At 37.2% G+C, this 15,952-nt stretch overlaps 1 protein-coding gene across 2 annotated transcripts in view; it reads right to left on the bottom strand.

The window, feature by feature from the left end:
- The window catches only part of Cdk13 (cyclin dependent kinase 13), a 100,605-nt gene that overhangs the window by 62,903 nt on the left and 21,750 nt on the right, over positions 1 to 15,952 (bottom strand). The window lies entirely within an intron of this gene.

The following is a 15,952-nucleotide window of genomic DNA, read 5'->3' as shown; positions in this document are numbered from 1 at the left end:
GCCTTACATAAAAATATATGCAATTATTTCTGAATAATAAAAACATAAGCTTTTAAAATATTCTAATTCATTAAGCAGCTGTACCTACCAATTATTGAAATAAAGATACAATTTTACAATTATTCACTAAAATAAGTGAAAACACTTAACTAAATCAAAGAAAGATTGTAAAATAACCTGTATAATTTTATATAGGAAGCAAATGCTATATTAGGAAACTTAGCTACATTTTGATTGTTTCTTCTCCCTTCAGATGGTTGAGCTCCAGACCAAACATATGTAAGTCATATGTGTATCCCCTGATCAGATAGATACCAATGAACAGCAAGAGAAAGAAAGCAAAGAGATGGCATCTCATCACAGGTAATAAGAGACTTTTATAAAGCAATTTTTCTACAATGTATTTCCTAGGACCATGACTTGGGTTACCTATTTAATACAGACACAAAAATTGTATGTAATACATTCTCAGACTCTGCTAAGTTGCTAGTAAACTGCAATGATACATTTACTATTTACAGCTAACAGTCTGATAACCTAAAATTTAATATAAAAAACAAAACTCAAATATAGATGATTTTTAAGTAATAGTTTTGCCAACATTTCCAAAAACCTTACCATTTTACTAATGTTTCAGGTATAGCTGTGAGGGTGAGAAAGAAATGCATCTTTAAACCTATAACAAGTTGCACTATAACAATCTTACTAAAATTCTTTCTTATGAATAAAATTTCTTAATTTTTTTTCTTGGACAAGACAACTTGGTGTTAAAGTATTTGTCACCAAATCTAAATACCAAGAGTTCTAGCCCCCAAGGACCCATAAGAGAACCAATTTCTGCAATCTATCTTGACCTCAATGTACACACGCAAGTAAGCATGCATGCACGCACGCACACAAACACATAACTAAGTAAACAATTAAAATGGGTTTTTATGATAGTTCTATCTGTTGAATTTACAGTGAACACGTTAACTATTCACTGCTTGTTTGTTTTTCTGCTTTGTGGTTTTTTGAGACAGGGTTTCTCTGTGTAGCCCTGGCTGTCGTGGCACTCATCTGTAGACCAGGCTGGCTTCAAATCACAAAGATCCACCTGTCTCTCTGCTTCTCTAGTGCTGGGGTTAAAGACATGTGCTAACCCTGCCCGGCTCATTGCTGGTTTTAAGTAAGTTAAAGATCTCTTTAGGAGCTAAAAAGATGGCACGGGCAGTAGAAATTAAGAGCAGGTAGTGTTCTCAAAGGTTCAGCACCAAGGTCAGGCACCTGGCTCCAGGAGATCCAAAGCCCCCTTCTGATCTCAATGGGCACTGCACTCATTTGCACATACCGCCCCACACAATATTTACAAACAAAAATTTTAAGAACTCTTTTAAAAAACTAAGAGATTATCTTATGCTTTTAAGAACTTTTCCAAATTTACTTAGGTTTATACAATTTAAGTAAAATCAGAATTGCAACTCAAACAGGCTAGAGCTCACTATTAATTAGCTAGGCTAGTTAAGTGTCCCTTAAAGCAGTGGTTCTCAATGTGGTTCTCTTCCTAATGCTGCAACCCTTTAATGCAGTTCCTCATGGTGGGATGACCTCCAACCATAAAAATATTTTTGTTGCTACTTCATAACTATAATTTTGAGACTGTTATGAACTGTAATGTAAATATTTTTGGAGCAGAAGTTTGGCAAAGGGGCTGAGACCCACGGGTTAAGAATCACTACCGTAAAGGGAGAGAGCATGGTGTCCTGGTCATTCCAACAATATCACAGAGACTCTGCAAGAATCCAGTTCTGAGCAATGTACTTGGTGAACTCTCACAAATTCAGGCAGCTTTGTCCCCTTTGCCATCATAGCTCTTTCCCACAGCTCCAACAGCACTCACTGTATTCTTGTCATTTCAGGATTTGCTCTTAGTGATGACTTAGCATTCTTTGTGAGCTCCCTTAATCTGCATCACCTTTGTGGTTTCTTTTTAAAGTCTCCTCAGTCATCTAAATTAGATTTCATTTTTTCTAAAACTTTCACTAGTTTGCCAAGTCTTAAAACCAAAATAATCAATTTTTAGCTACCTAAATTATTTTTGCTGAAAGATTATCCAATCCACCATTGAGCATCATTTGCCAATGTAATTTCCTGGGGTGAAAGAAAACACAGAAGCTCACGTAATCAATATCCAATACAATTGCCATTACCCTCAACACTTCTTAGCCTACTTTTTTTGCCTTATTTATCTTACATCCTCATGGAATTCTCAAAGTAACATTTACTTTAAAAGCTTGTTTAAAATCCTCAAGAGGTATGAAAATGATTATCAAACTGAAAATTACCATGCTAAGTATTATTTTTTTCAAAATGTGTCTTTTTCACATTCGTATTCATTGTTGCACTGGTTACAATAGTTAGGAAATAGAATCAACTTAAGATGTCTATCAACATATGAATGGGTTAAAAAACAGCACAGTACATATACACAATGGAACCTTATTGAGCCATAAACTAATGTGGGATTTCCTTCTGTATGTTGTGATTACCATTAATGAATAAAGAAACTGCTTTGGACCTATAGCAGGGCAGAATTTAGCTAGGCAGGGAAAACTAAGCTGAATGCTGGGAGAAAGAAGGACAGAGTCAGAAAGAAGCCATGGAATCATCGCTGGAGAAAGAGAGCTGAAACTTGTCTGGTAGGCCACAAACTCGTGGTGGTGCAGATTACTAGAAATGGGCTAAATTAAGACGTAAGAATTAGCCAGTAAGTTAGAGCTAATGGGCCAAGCAATGTTTTAATTAATACAGTTTCTGTGTGATTATTTTGGGTCTAGGCTAGCCAAAGGGACGGGAACCAACAAGCGGCCCTCCTCCAACAATAAACAAAAATGAAATCATGGCATTTGCAGGAAAATAAGAGTGGAAATTGTTATGCTAAGCAGATTAGCAAATTTCACTAAAAAGACCCCTGCATTTTAGTCTTAAATGTACTATTGAGATTTTTAAATTATTATTCATATTTTTAAAAGGTCTCTTTCAAGCATTTCTTAGTTAAAACTTTAAACAGCTGGCCAGGAGACACACCTTTAATCCCAGCTCTCGAGAGGCAGAAGCAGGAAAAAATCTTTGCGTGTCTAAGGTCAGACTGGTCTACATAGTGAGTTCTAGATTAGGCAGGGCTACATAATGAGATACTGTCTCAAAAAATATTCAAAGAACAACAAATGATGTTTCTATGTACTTTATTATGCACTGTTGTATGCACTCTACTAATTATTTACAACAGAATGGTGGGAGTTTCTTAAATGCGCCTCATTTAAAATCTACCTTATCTATCTAATCTATTAGACTACTGAATACATCAGATCCAGCACCGTCTAAAAATTAAGATTTAGGGAGTACATACATCATTCTCTTAATATTTGATCCTCTTAACATTCCGTTTTTAATTTTACTATTCTCTATTTGTTTAACCATGCTACAAATTTCATTTCCTGGTAAACAAATGCTATCTCAGCAAGCACCTTATCTTACTTACTACTCTACATTGCCTTATATAGCCATACCCTCTGAATATTTCCTACTGTTGCTGTTAACAAACTAGACCAAACACGGTGACTTAAGCAACACAAATTACCTCACAGTTCTAGACACAGAAATCCAGTGAGTTTTGAAAACTTAAACCACCTATCTCCGCTCAAATCTCGAGGTAATATGTTCTCTTACCTTTCCCAGTTTCACTTAACTCAAGGCATCCATCATTCAGGCTTCTGCTTCCATCACTTCCTTCCTGTATGTATTAGCATATGGCATTTCTAACTCAATCCCACAGTCACCTTTCCATAAACCTCCTTGCCAAACAGGAACTACCTAGGTAGTACTTTTTAATCGTATTTTGCCACAACACACTTTATATACACATTCCAGAGAGTATAACATGGGTATCTTAGAGGGTCTTACATAGTCTACCATACTCCTCTTTTTTCCTCAAAACCACTTTTCTCTTTCATCCCACCACCTTCTCTCTTAATCTACCCTGTCCAATTGATATATTCTCTCTGTAAACAGCATAACCAAACCAATCTTCCTTGCTATTCAATGATTTTTTTTTTACATATCCCAAATCCTTCACTTTCCTTTTCTTCTACGAACCTTCACAACATTCTTAAAGCTCACCAACCAGTTCCAAAATTTATCAGGCATATCTTCTCCCACACAAACTATATTACCTTCCACCTACATTCTACTTCATTGCTATCTAAAATTAACCCCTCTGTGATAAACCATGCTCTGGAACCTTGTTTTACAGGGTGTTGACCCCAAATGGCACAACCTGTAAGCATGTCAAAAATGATGTTTCTCATCTCCTTTCCGGTACCTATAGTCTTAAACACACAAAAATATTTGTAAAAAAAATAACAGACAGGTGAATCAAAAGATCAAGTGCTGGTATCTTGCTATTTTATCTTTCCTGCAAGTCAATCTCCTGTGCCCATAAACTCATATACTCACTGATATTAACTAGAAAATAAACATGCTTTATAAAACTAGAACAAAAACTGAATGTTATGACAATATTAAGTATATTCTTAAAAATACTCCCTACCATTTCAGTTTCCCTACTTTTTTCCTGACTATATATGCTGGCCGCTTCTGTCTTTTAAAGTTCTTCTGTACCATATTTATTCTCACACAGAATATAATTTATACCTACAAATTGTGGTGGTCTGAGTGTCTAAATACAAATGAACGCCATAGGCTCATTATTTGAATAGTCACCCGGGAGTGGCACTATTTGAAAAGATTACAAGTATTAGGAGGTGTGGCCTTGTTGGAGGAAATGTTACTAAGAGTGTGCTTTGAGGTTTCAAAAGCCTATGCCAGGCACAGTCAGGCAGTCAGTCATCCCCCCCCAACACCGCCTATGGATCAGAATATAGAACTCTAAGCTATTGCTTACATGCCCCCATGCTCCCCACCATGACCGTGGATAACCTCTGAACTGTAAGCAAGTACATAGTTAAATGCTTTTTATAAGAATTGTCTTGGTCACAGTGTCACTTAACAATACAACAGTGACTAAGATACATAATAACTTAGAGCAGTTTTTTAACATGTGAATTGCAGTTTCTGAAGATACAATAACCAGACGTTAACTCAAACTTAAATGTAACAGAGAAGAGAAGTTTCTGGCAGTGTTATTGCGCAGCTTCATTGCAATTGTGGTTCTGAGCATGCAACATGCACTCTTTTTTTTTTTTCTTTTTTCTTTTTTTGGATTTTCGAGACAGGGTTTCTCTGTTGCTTTTGGTTCCTGTCCTGGAACTAGTTCTTGTAGACCAGGCTGGCCTCGAACTCAAAGAGATCCGCCTGCCTCTGCCTCCGAGTGCTAGATTAAAGGCGTGCGCCACCACCGCCCGGCAACATGGACTCTTTTCATTGGACATGTGTTCACACTATGTCATGCCAATGAATGTTGCCTGAAAAACCTCAGCGCTCAGATTTGAGACTACTGTAGGGTATAAACCACAATGTTTTACTATACAGTTTTATAATTTTATAAAACAATAGGTATTTTCTTAGCTTCCTGCTGTCTCTTCTCAGCACATAATAACATGTTAGTAAATATCTTTGAAATGTATTATGCTAAAATATTTTAATTTTAAAACTGCTGTTTGAACTGCTGAGTTTCTTTAAAACAAAAACAACAGCAAAAATCATCAGATCAATTCTGGCATGAGATCAGGACACGATTCACATCAATTTCTAAAACAGCCCAAAACTGCTCTGACACTTTATAACATGTATTTATGCAAAGAGGCACTCTAGGCATTGACCATCATAAAACAAGAATATTAATCAACTCTGAAAAACACTGAAGAGCTCTCTACATGACAATATTAATTACTAAGTCAACATTTAATTCCTTATGTAAAAGTGAAAAGTACGTGCATTTCTTTAGTATTCAGATTTGGTTCTGTCTTTAATACAACTGTATTCATATCAAATAATTATTACAAAATAAACTTGCAATTTATTATCAGTAAGCATCATATACCTCTATACCAGAGATGGTTATGAAGCCCTGGCTTAGCCACCTCCTCACTACTTCCAATTACCATACATAGCCCTCAGTACAATACAGTTAAAACCTTTAAAGAGTATTAAGTCTGAAATATTCCTTATACTCAAAGATGCCAGACAAGATGGCAGAAACCTGAAGTCACTCTATACTCCACACGCATACACACACCCTCTGCGACATCCAACTGGTCTCCAAGTCCTGTCAACTCTATTTTTTCCACTTTCAAGTCTCCTGACTCTTTAACCTTAACAGCTACACTACTCTTCTCTACATTAGACTCTGCATCATCACTTACTAAGAGAAGTCTCTTTATCAGGCTCCTATATCAAATCTCCACCCTTTCAGATTGATTACCCTCCAAGCAGCCACCTGAATAATCTTCCAATACCCCTCTACCCAAAGTCCTTAGCCACAGCATGTATACAAAGCCCTTGTCCAACCATTCAAAAATAAACCAAATGCCAGGCCCAGAATGTTTCTCTCACATTCCTCTAATCACCTCCTGCATCTGCCTAACAAGGGATACAACGTTTTATTTAGTACAATGCTTACCACCTATCCAAAATTTGCCTTTACTGAAACTGGGGATATAGCTCAATTGATTCTTAACTAGCATGCATGAAGCCCTGAGTTCAATCACCTACACAACATAAACCAGGCATGTTGGGGGCACAACTATAATCCCTGCACTCACAAGTTGAAGGTAGGAAGATCAGGTCAAGTTTAAGGCTACATAGCAAGCTCCAGACCAGTCTAGGATACATAAATCATACACATACACACACACACACTCACTCATTCACTCACACACCAACAAAAACCTCCTTTTAATATAACAGAACTAGAAATAATCTTTGTCCCATAATCCTCCCACATTGTCTTATCTCTTGTCTTATCTCATAATAAAAATAACTTAATTGCCCTACCCAACTAAACTGAGAGACAATATCTTCAAAGCTTTGACTCTGAATACAAACCTGGCCAATTCCAGATGCTCACTAATATTTATATAGTAAGAACACTACTGATGATGCTCCTAATGAATGGTCCTAATCTAGCGTTCCCTACTGTTGTGGTTTGAATATAAAATGTTCCTCGAAGCATGGCATGTATTTGAACATTTGGTCACCAGCTGGTGGCTCTGTTTGGGAAAGTTATAAAAACTTTTAAGTGTAACCTTGCTTAAGTAAGTCCATCACTAGAGGCAGACGCTCAGGTTTTACAGCCTGGCCCTACTTTTTGTTTTCTCTGCTTCCTGTTTATGAATAAAATGTGACTAAACAGTCTCACACCTGATGTTGCCATTTCTGCCCAACATAATACTGTATAGCTCCGGAACCATAAACCAAAATAAATCCTTTCCCCCACAAAGGTTTTTTCTTGTCAAGGTATATTTATCACAGTACCAGAAACAAAACTAATATACCCTTTCATCAGGCGATGAAAGGAGACAAAGACCCACATTGGAGCACTGGACTGAAATCTCAAGGTCCAAATCAGGAGCACCAGGAGAGAGAGCACGAGCAAGGAACTCAGGACCGCGAGGGGGGCACCCACACACTGAGACAATGGGATGCCCTATCGGGAACTCACCAAGGCCAGCTGGCCTGGGTCTGAAAAAGCCTGGGTTAAAACCAGACTTGCTGAACATAGCAGACAATGAGGACTACTGAGACCCCAAGAACAATGGCAATGGGTTTTTGATCCTACTGCACGTACTGGCTTTGTGGGAGCCTAGGCAGTTTGGATGCTCACCTTTCTAGACCTGGATGGAGGTGGGTGGTCCTTGGACTTCCCACAGGGCAGGGAACCCTGATTGCTCTTTGGGCTGACGAGGGAGGGGGACTTGATTGTGGGAGGGGGAGGGAAATGGGAGGGGGCAGCGGGGAAGAGACAGAAATCTTTAATAAATAAATAAACGGAAAAAAAACTAATATACCTAACAACTACTACATGAGACCAATGCTATACTGTGTTTTCATTACCTATGGAGAACATTCTCGATCTTTTATAGTGAATCCTTCCTAATTTTCAAGGATAGTCCTAAAGCCTTTTCTTCATAACAACTCCAAGACGCAATAGTGACTTATTGGCACCATTCTTCTGACCAAATCATCATTCTCAACCTTTTATTTTAGGCATTTACCACATTACCTATTAGACTATAGCTGCTTTGAAGAGCATAATATAATCTAAGTCAATTTTATTTAATCACACTACACTTGATAGCTTAATGCCATTTGGATAGCAATTCTTTGTCAAATGAACACAATGAACATCAGTCTACAAAAAAAAATCATTTGACTTTCTCTGCCTTCACAACAATGAAAATACAGAGAAAGATGGGGAAACTAAGACAGAATGCCAAGAAACTTGTTACTCAGGTAGAATCAGTAATCAAGCCAACTCACCCAATCCAAAGCCTGGTGCCACTTTCTGTTACCATACTGAACTCTTTCACCTTCACATTTACTTAGTTCTTAACTAGTTATCAGAAATCAGGCTAACCTTTGTTCTCTGTTATCTGTCCATTTGCTGAAATCAGAACATTTGTCATCTACTACAAGGCACTCCAGAATCAGCTTTAAAAAACAAAAACAAAAAACAGAATTTATAACTAAATACTATTGAAGAAGACTAAATGTTTTCCTTTCACCATTAGGAATAGAGAAAGAAGTCTTGCTGGGCAGGCCTTTAATCCCAGCCGTCAGATCTCTGTGAGTTCAAGGCTAGCCTGTTAGTGAGTTCCAGGACGTGCTGCAAAGCTACATAGAGGAAACCCTGTCTGGAAAAATCAAACAGAAATCCTAGAATACACTAAAAATACAGAAACCAATAAATAAAAAAGTCAACCGTTTCTACATTCTTACTCAATATGAAAAAAAGTTTTAGTTATCAGCAGGAGAGTGGTGGCACACACCTTTAATTCCATCCAATGTGGGCCCATGACAACAACAGTGGCATAAAAGTTGCTCTCAGCTGGGTGGTGGTATACAACTTTAATCCCAGCACTCAGGAAAAAGAGGCAGGCAGATTTCTGAGCTTGAGCCCAACCTGATCTACAGAGCAAGTTCTAGGACAGTCAGGGATACAAAGAGAAACCCTGCCTTGAAAAAACAAAGAGAAGCAATTTTAGTTCTGCACACTAGCAATGAACAGTCAGAACAGACAGGAGGATAGCTAGGGCTTGCTGGCTGTCACCCCATCCAAACAAACAAGTTTCAGGTTCAGGGAGCTTATGCCTAAAGGAAAAAGAAAAGAGTGACAAAAGGACACCACAAAATGCCCTTGTCCTGCCTCCATGTATGCAAATATGTACACCCACAGAGGCATATATGTAACATACACAAATAAAAATAAGAATTAAAAATCATTTTTTAAAAAATTACTAAGAGAGAAACCCAACATGGCAAACAACACTCAGTTACAGTTGGCCAGAGTCTCCAAGGAATAACCTGGGGAAAGCTGAAAAACAGCTATTAGAAAAGTAACACATGGGGCTGGAAAGATGGTCAGAGGTTTAGAGCATTGGCTGGCTGCCTTCCAGAGATCCTGAGTACAATTCCCAGCAACCACATGGAGACTCAGACATCGATAATGTAATCTGGTGCCCTCTTCTGGTGAACAGGCATACATGCATGAAAAACACTGTATGCATAATAAATAAATCTTTTAAAAAAAGAAAGAAAAGTAACACACTTAAGTAACTGGTGGGGAAAAGGCAACATCCAAAGCAATGGCAGCACAGCACTGACAATCTACAGAATAAAAGCAACACATTTCAGAAAGGTTTCTGCTTCTGTGGTAGCTTGGCAGCTGACACCCCATGCAAACCACATTCTCAGGAAACTCAGAGCAAGTGGTATAGGACTAGTATTTCAGTATGATGAAACAATACAAACAAAATATTCCAAGCCTAGAAAAGAAACCCTCACCATATCTGCATGGCATTTAATAATACTAAAACTAACTCAACGCAGCATGTAGGAAGATCAAAGAAGGGGCATTTGCCAGCATTTGCATAAGGAGCTCAAAAAGAATTTTTCACTTGAGTATACTCTAATTACTGTAATGAATTCTATCAGGTATGGTCAGATCTGAGATTCTGCCTATGAAGCACTCCCACCGACCAGAACAGCATTGGTTATCCAATCGCTCAATGATTCAGATGGAAGAACAGAGTCACCTATCAACAGAGGACTTCCCGACCCCAGATTAATGTGGAGAGCTAAGAAATCCAGAGTGAATGTGTAAAGAGTGGGCAAGTCATGAGTAATTTGTATTGTTAATATAGGCATGGCCACATCAAGGACCCAATGCCTGGAACCCAAAGGAATAGCAAAACCGTCCCCCCAAGGGTGAGACTCAGAGGAATGACAAAGCCTTCTTTTGGTAGGTATGTATAAAACCCAGCAGCTACAGATTCCTGTTGTAGAATATTATTTTAACTGTGAAAAGGTATGTTACATTTGTTTCTGCTGTTTTTGTTAACAATGTGAAGACATGTTACATTGGTTTGGTTAAATAAAATTAAGCTGGGGTCAGGAGGCTGAAGCAGCAATTAGCTGACAGGAAACGGTAGGGAAGAACTAAGTGTAGCAGGGTTCTTTATTGGGGCTGAGCAGAAAGGGAGCCCCTTTTTCCAGGAGAATGAAAAGGGAGGAGAGGACACCAGGGGCCAGTCACCCAGCTATACTGCTGCTGGGGGAATACATCCTGCTCCTTCAGCCAATAGCCTTTAAGATACCAGCCCACTTGGGCGTGGTCTGTTATACTATACTATAAAAGCAGCAGTAACCATGCACCAGCTCTCTTGCTTCCTGCTCCCGCTTACAGCTTCTACACTCTATTCCTGTTCACTCAGAGGACTGTTGTCTAGGGCAATGATCTGTAAGTTTTCCACTCAAATAAATAACCCTTTTATTATCCATAATTCTGAAAAGATGTGGGATTGTTTTGTGACTTATGCCTTCATACTGCCAGCCACGGAGTAAAGAGAGGTATATCAAATAGAGAAAGGTAAAGCCAAGAGGTGTTGGTGCACGCCTTTAATCCCAGTACTAAGGAAGCAGAGACAGGTGGATCTCTGTGAGTTCAAGACCAGCCTGGTATAGAGAACTACACAGAGAAACTCTGTCTCAAAAAACTAAAAATAATCAAACACCATAGAGTTCAATACAAACTACTACACCTGGGGAGATTATCATTCATAAGCAAAGGAAAAAGAAAAACTTTCCATAATAAAAACAAACTGAAGGAATTTATGTAAGCCAAGTCAGTTGTACAACGGATATGTTTGTATAAAGAAAAGGTGAAATATATTTAAGAGAACAAAATTTGTAACCCTCTATCAGTGAACCAAAGGAAGTCTAAGAAAACACCATAACTAGAATGCAGGAATAAGAAGTGTTCAATAATAACTTAATATTAATGGTCTCAATCTCCCACTAAAAGAAAAAAGGCTGGATTAGAAAACAAGATCCATCTTTTACTGTCTCTAAGATAAACACCTCACCATCAGTGATGGCTTTAGGACAGAGCATGGGAAAAGGTATTCCAAGCAAATAGGACTAAGAAATAAGCAAAGCTAATAACGGAATATCTGAAAAAATGGATTGCAAACCAAAACTAGTTAGAAGACCTAGAAAAGGACACTTCATTCTCATTAATGGAAAATTTCACCAAAAGGTTAACACAATCCTAAACATTTATGCACCAAGCATAGGGGTATTCAATTTCATAAAAAAGGAAACAAACTCTATGAGATCAAAAATCACAGACTGACCCCAACACAGTGACAATGGGTGACTTAAACACCCCACTCTCAGCAATAGAAAGGCTAGCCAAACAAAATTTCTACAGTTAAAAGACATTATAAATCAAACAGAACTAGTGAACATTTATAGAACATTCCAATCAAACACTAAATATACTTTTTTCTTAATAGCTCACAGAATTTTCTCCAAAATAGACCACATATTAGGACACAAAACAAGCCCCAACAAATTCTTAAAAATTGAAATAGCATACTACATTCCATCTGATTACCAAGTAATATAGCTGGGTGATCTATATAGAATATATATATATATAGGTATATAGAAGTAATATAGAAAAGACAGTCCACAAACTCATAAAAGCTAACTAAACACACCACTGAATAAAAATGAATACCAAAAGCTATGGGACACAATAAAGACAGTCCTAAAGAGAGATCTTACATCACAAAACTGGAGAGATCTCATATTAACAACCTAATGTTGCACATGAAGGCCTTGGAAAAACAAAAACACCAAAATATAAGAGTAGCTGGTAAGAGAGAATTAATAGTCAAGACTAAAATCAGAAAACAGAAGTGAAAAAAAAAAAAAGACTGAATGAAGAGTTGATTCTTTGAAAATATTAACCTTTGGACAAATTAACTCCTCCCAAAAAGAGGACATAAATTAATAAAATCAAGGATGAAAAGAGAAGCATTTCAAGTGAGGAAATTCAGAGAATCATAAGGCCATAATGCAAAAACTTACATTCCACTAAACTGAGAAAGCTAAACAAAGCTAAAAAGCAATGAAGTAAGCAATAGATCCCACACAACCAATAAGAAAGAAGCAGTAAATAAGTCTTACAACTAAATACACAAACAAACAAAACACATCTGTGGTTGTTTGAATGTAATTGACCTCCATAATCTCAAAGAAGTGGTACTATTTAAGTATGGCTTTGTTGGAGTAGGTGTGACCTTGTTGGAAGAAGTATCTCACTGTGGGAGTGGGCTTTGAGGTCTTATATGCTCCAACTCCCCTCAGTGTGACAGTCAATTGACTTCCTGTTGCTTGCAATAATGTAGCATTTCAGCTCCAGCACCACAGTCAGCCTGCATGCTGCCATGCTCTTTATCATGATGATATGATGATAATGGACTGAACCTCTGAAACTGTAAGGCAGCCACCCCAATTAAGTGTTTGTTTTTAGGAGTTGCTGTGGTCATAGTGTCTCTTTACAGCAATAAAAATGCAAAGATAACCTCAGAACCAGATGGATAAAACACAGAATTCTACCAGAGCTTAAATGAACTAACACCAATACTCTCAATTTATTCTACAAAACAAAAAATGAAGGAATACTTCTAAATCCTTTTTATGAAGCCATCATTACCCCGACACAAAAACCAGACAAAAACAAAATGATAGAGACCAATCTCTCTGATGAACACTAATATAAAAATTCTTATTAAAATACTTGTAAACTGAATTCAAGAGAACACAAAAAGATAAGGCATCATACTCAACTTTCATCCCAGAAATACAAAAATGGGTCAAAAGTATAAATAAACATAATCCACTACATAGACCGAAAGTTAGAAACCACATGACCATCTCATTAGATGCAGAAAAGGCAAAAATCCAACATCTTTCCTGATAGAAATTCTAGGGTACATAGGGACACAGAAAACATATAATGGCAATATACAACAATCCCAACAGGCACACACTGAACAAAAAAAAAAAACTCAAAGCAGTTCCACCAGAATCAGAAATAAGACAAGGATATCCAAGCTCTTCATTCTTGTTTAATACACTGTTCAAAGACTTAGCTAGAGTAAGAAAAGTGATGGAGATAAAGTGAACAAAATTGGAAAGAAGTCATAGCTCTTTTATTTGCAGATAACATGATTCTATACATAAAAGACTCTAACAACTCCAAAAAGAGTATCAGTAGCCTCCCTATATATAAATAAAAAGCATACCAAGTAAGAAAAAAATCCTAGTCACAATAGACTTAAAAAAATAAAAACACACAAGCCGGGCATAGTGGTATATGCCTTTAATTAAAGGAGGCAGAGGCAGGTGCGTCTTTTTGGTCTCGCCTACATAGTGAGTTCCAGGACTGCCAGAGCTACAAAACAAAACCAGTTTCAAAAAAAGACTATCTGGAACTTGGAATAAATAAAAAAACTAAGACTGTATAATAAAAGATTTGAGACATTAAATAAAGAAACTGAGAGAAATACCAGAAGACTTAAATAAATATCCCCCATTCTCATGGATTGATAGAATTATATTGAAAAAAAAATGCCATCCTCTCAAAAATAGCTTACAGATACAATACAGTAATACAGTTCCCATCAAAGTACAATGCTACCCTTCTGAGAAACTGAAAAATAATCTTTAAATTTTCATATGGGGGGGGAGCTGGAGAGATGGCTCAGAAGTTAAGAGCACTGGCTGTTCTTCCAGAGGTCCTGAGTTCAAATCCCAGTAACCACATGGTAGCTCACAGCCATCTATAATGGGATCTGATGCCCTCTTCTGGCCTGCAAGCATACATGCACATAGAGCATAATATACATAAAATTAAATAAATAAATAACCAAACATTTGAAAAAAAGAAATTTCATATGGAAGCACACATACACACATGCAGGGAAAAACAAACAAAAAACAGGATAGCCAAAACAATTCTGAATATTCTCCCCGCAACAAACAAAAAAACCTACGGGAGTTATACTACAGAGCTATAGCTACAAAAATATGGTATTACCCCCCAAACTGACCAAATGGTATAAAAGTGAGGATGTGGATTTAAGTCCACACATCTACAACCACCTAATTTTTGACAAGGGGCAAAAAAATGCACTGAAGAAAAGACATCCTTTAAAAAAAAAAAAAAGAAAGAAAAGAAAAATGCAACACTGTTGGTATCTACATGAGGGAAGAATGAAAACAGATCCTTATTTCTCACCCTGCCAGAGAGAGAGACAGAAAGAGAGAAAAGATTTTAACAAAAAACCTGAGACCCTGAAACCGTTATAAAGGGAAAAGTAAGGAAAACACTTTAAAATAAAGTCACAGGCAAAAACTTCCTCAATAGGACTCAGGCTACTTACACAGAAATAAAGTCAACAACTGGCAAGTGGGACCCAGTAAAATTACAGAAAACAGCTAGTTACAGAAAACAGAATGGGGGGGGGGATTGTCATATGAGAAAATTAATATCAACAACATCATCAAACAACAAACATCAAAAAAATGGGCTAAGAAATAGAATTCAAGAGAAATGCAGATTGGCTATATAATCTAAAAGATGCTCAATAGTCTTAGACATCAGACAAATGCAAATTAAAATTATTTTGAGGTTCTTCAACAGATGAATAATAAATATGTGGTCTAAACACAAAACATAATTTTGTTCAGTCACAAAAAATAAAATTTGTAGCTAGAAGTTTCTATTATTTTTAACTAAGTCTCTATAATTCTCTTTTATCAATGAAGACTCAGAAGTTAGATGCTGGGGTGAAAACCTGCTAGCTCAGAAAGACAAAAAAAAAAAAAATTACCCAATTGCTTCCTCCTCTGCTGTTGTCCAGGAAATGAAAGCTTTCTCCTACCTCCTCAAAGAAAAGTCCTCTAACTCTATGTCCCTCCCTTCTGCTTCCTGTGTGTCTCTCTATTCATCCTCCCGATTCTCTCTTACTCTCTATGGTTTTTTCAGGTCAACTGGTTACTTTCTCCATCTCTTCACCTACTGCCAACTTTATTTAATCCTATTTACAATATTCAAGCAGAAAGCTCTTGAATTAAAGGTGTGTGCTAGGGCTGAGCCACACCACACCTAGAAACAGGTTTTCCTAGTAAATAATGTATTCTCTGTGTTCAGTGTGATCAAACATTCTGAAATAAGACCCAACACTGACAGAGACTCCCTGATGAAACAGATATTATGGCAGCTGCCAGAAATAAGGACCACAAAAACCCAAAGAGAAAACAGAAATGAAACCAAGGAACAAAACACACACTCAACAGTTAAACTCAGAAATCAGCACCTAGACCTATAATCATCCCAAACCCAGATGCCTAGATGTATCTAACTTTGTGAAAATGATGG

Source organism: Alexandromys fortis, unplaced genomic scaffold (genome assembly GCF_014885135.2).
Source record: "Alexandromys fortis isolate MF-2015 unplaced genomic scaffold, M_Fortis_MF-2015_v1.1 scaffold_5, whole genome shotgun sequence".
In the NCBI taxonomy this organism is placed as follows: Eukaryota; Metazoa; Chordata; class Mammalia; order Rodentia; family Cricetidae; genus Alexandromys; species Alexandromys fortis.
This window is presented reverse-complemented; position numbering and strand designations above follow the sequence as displayed.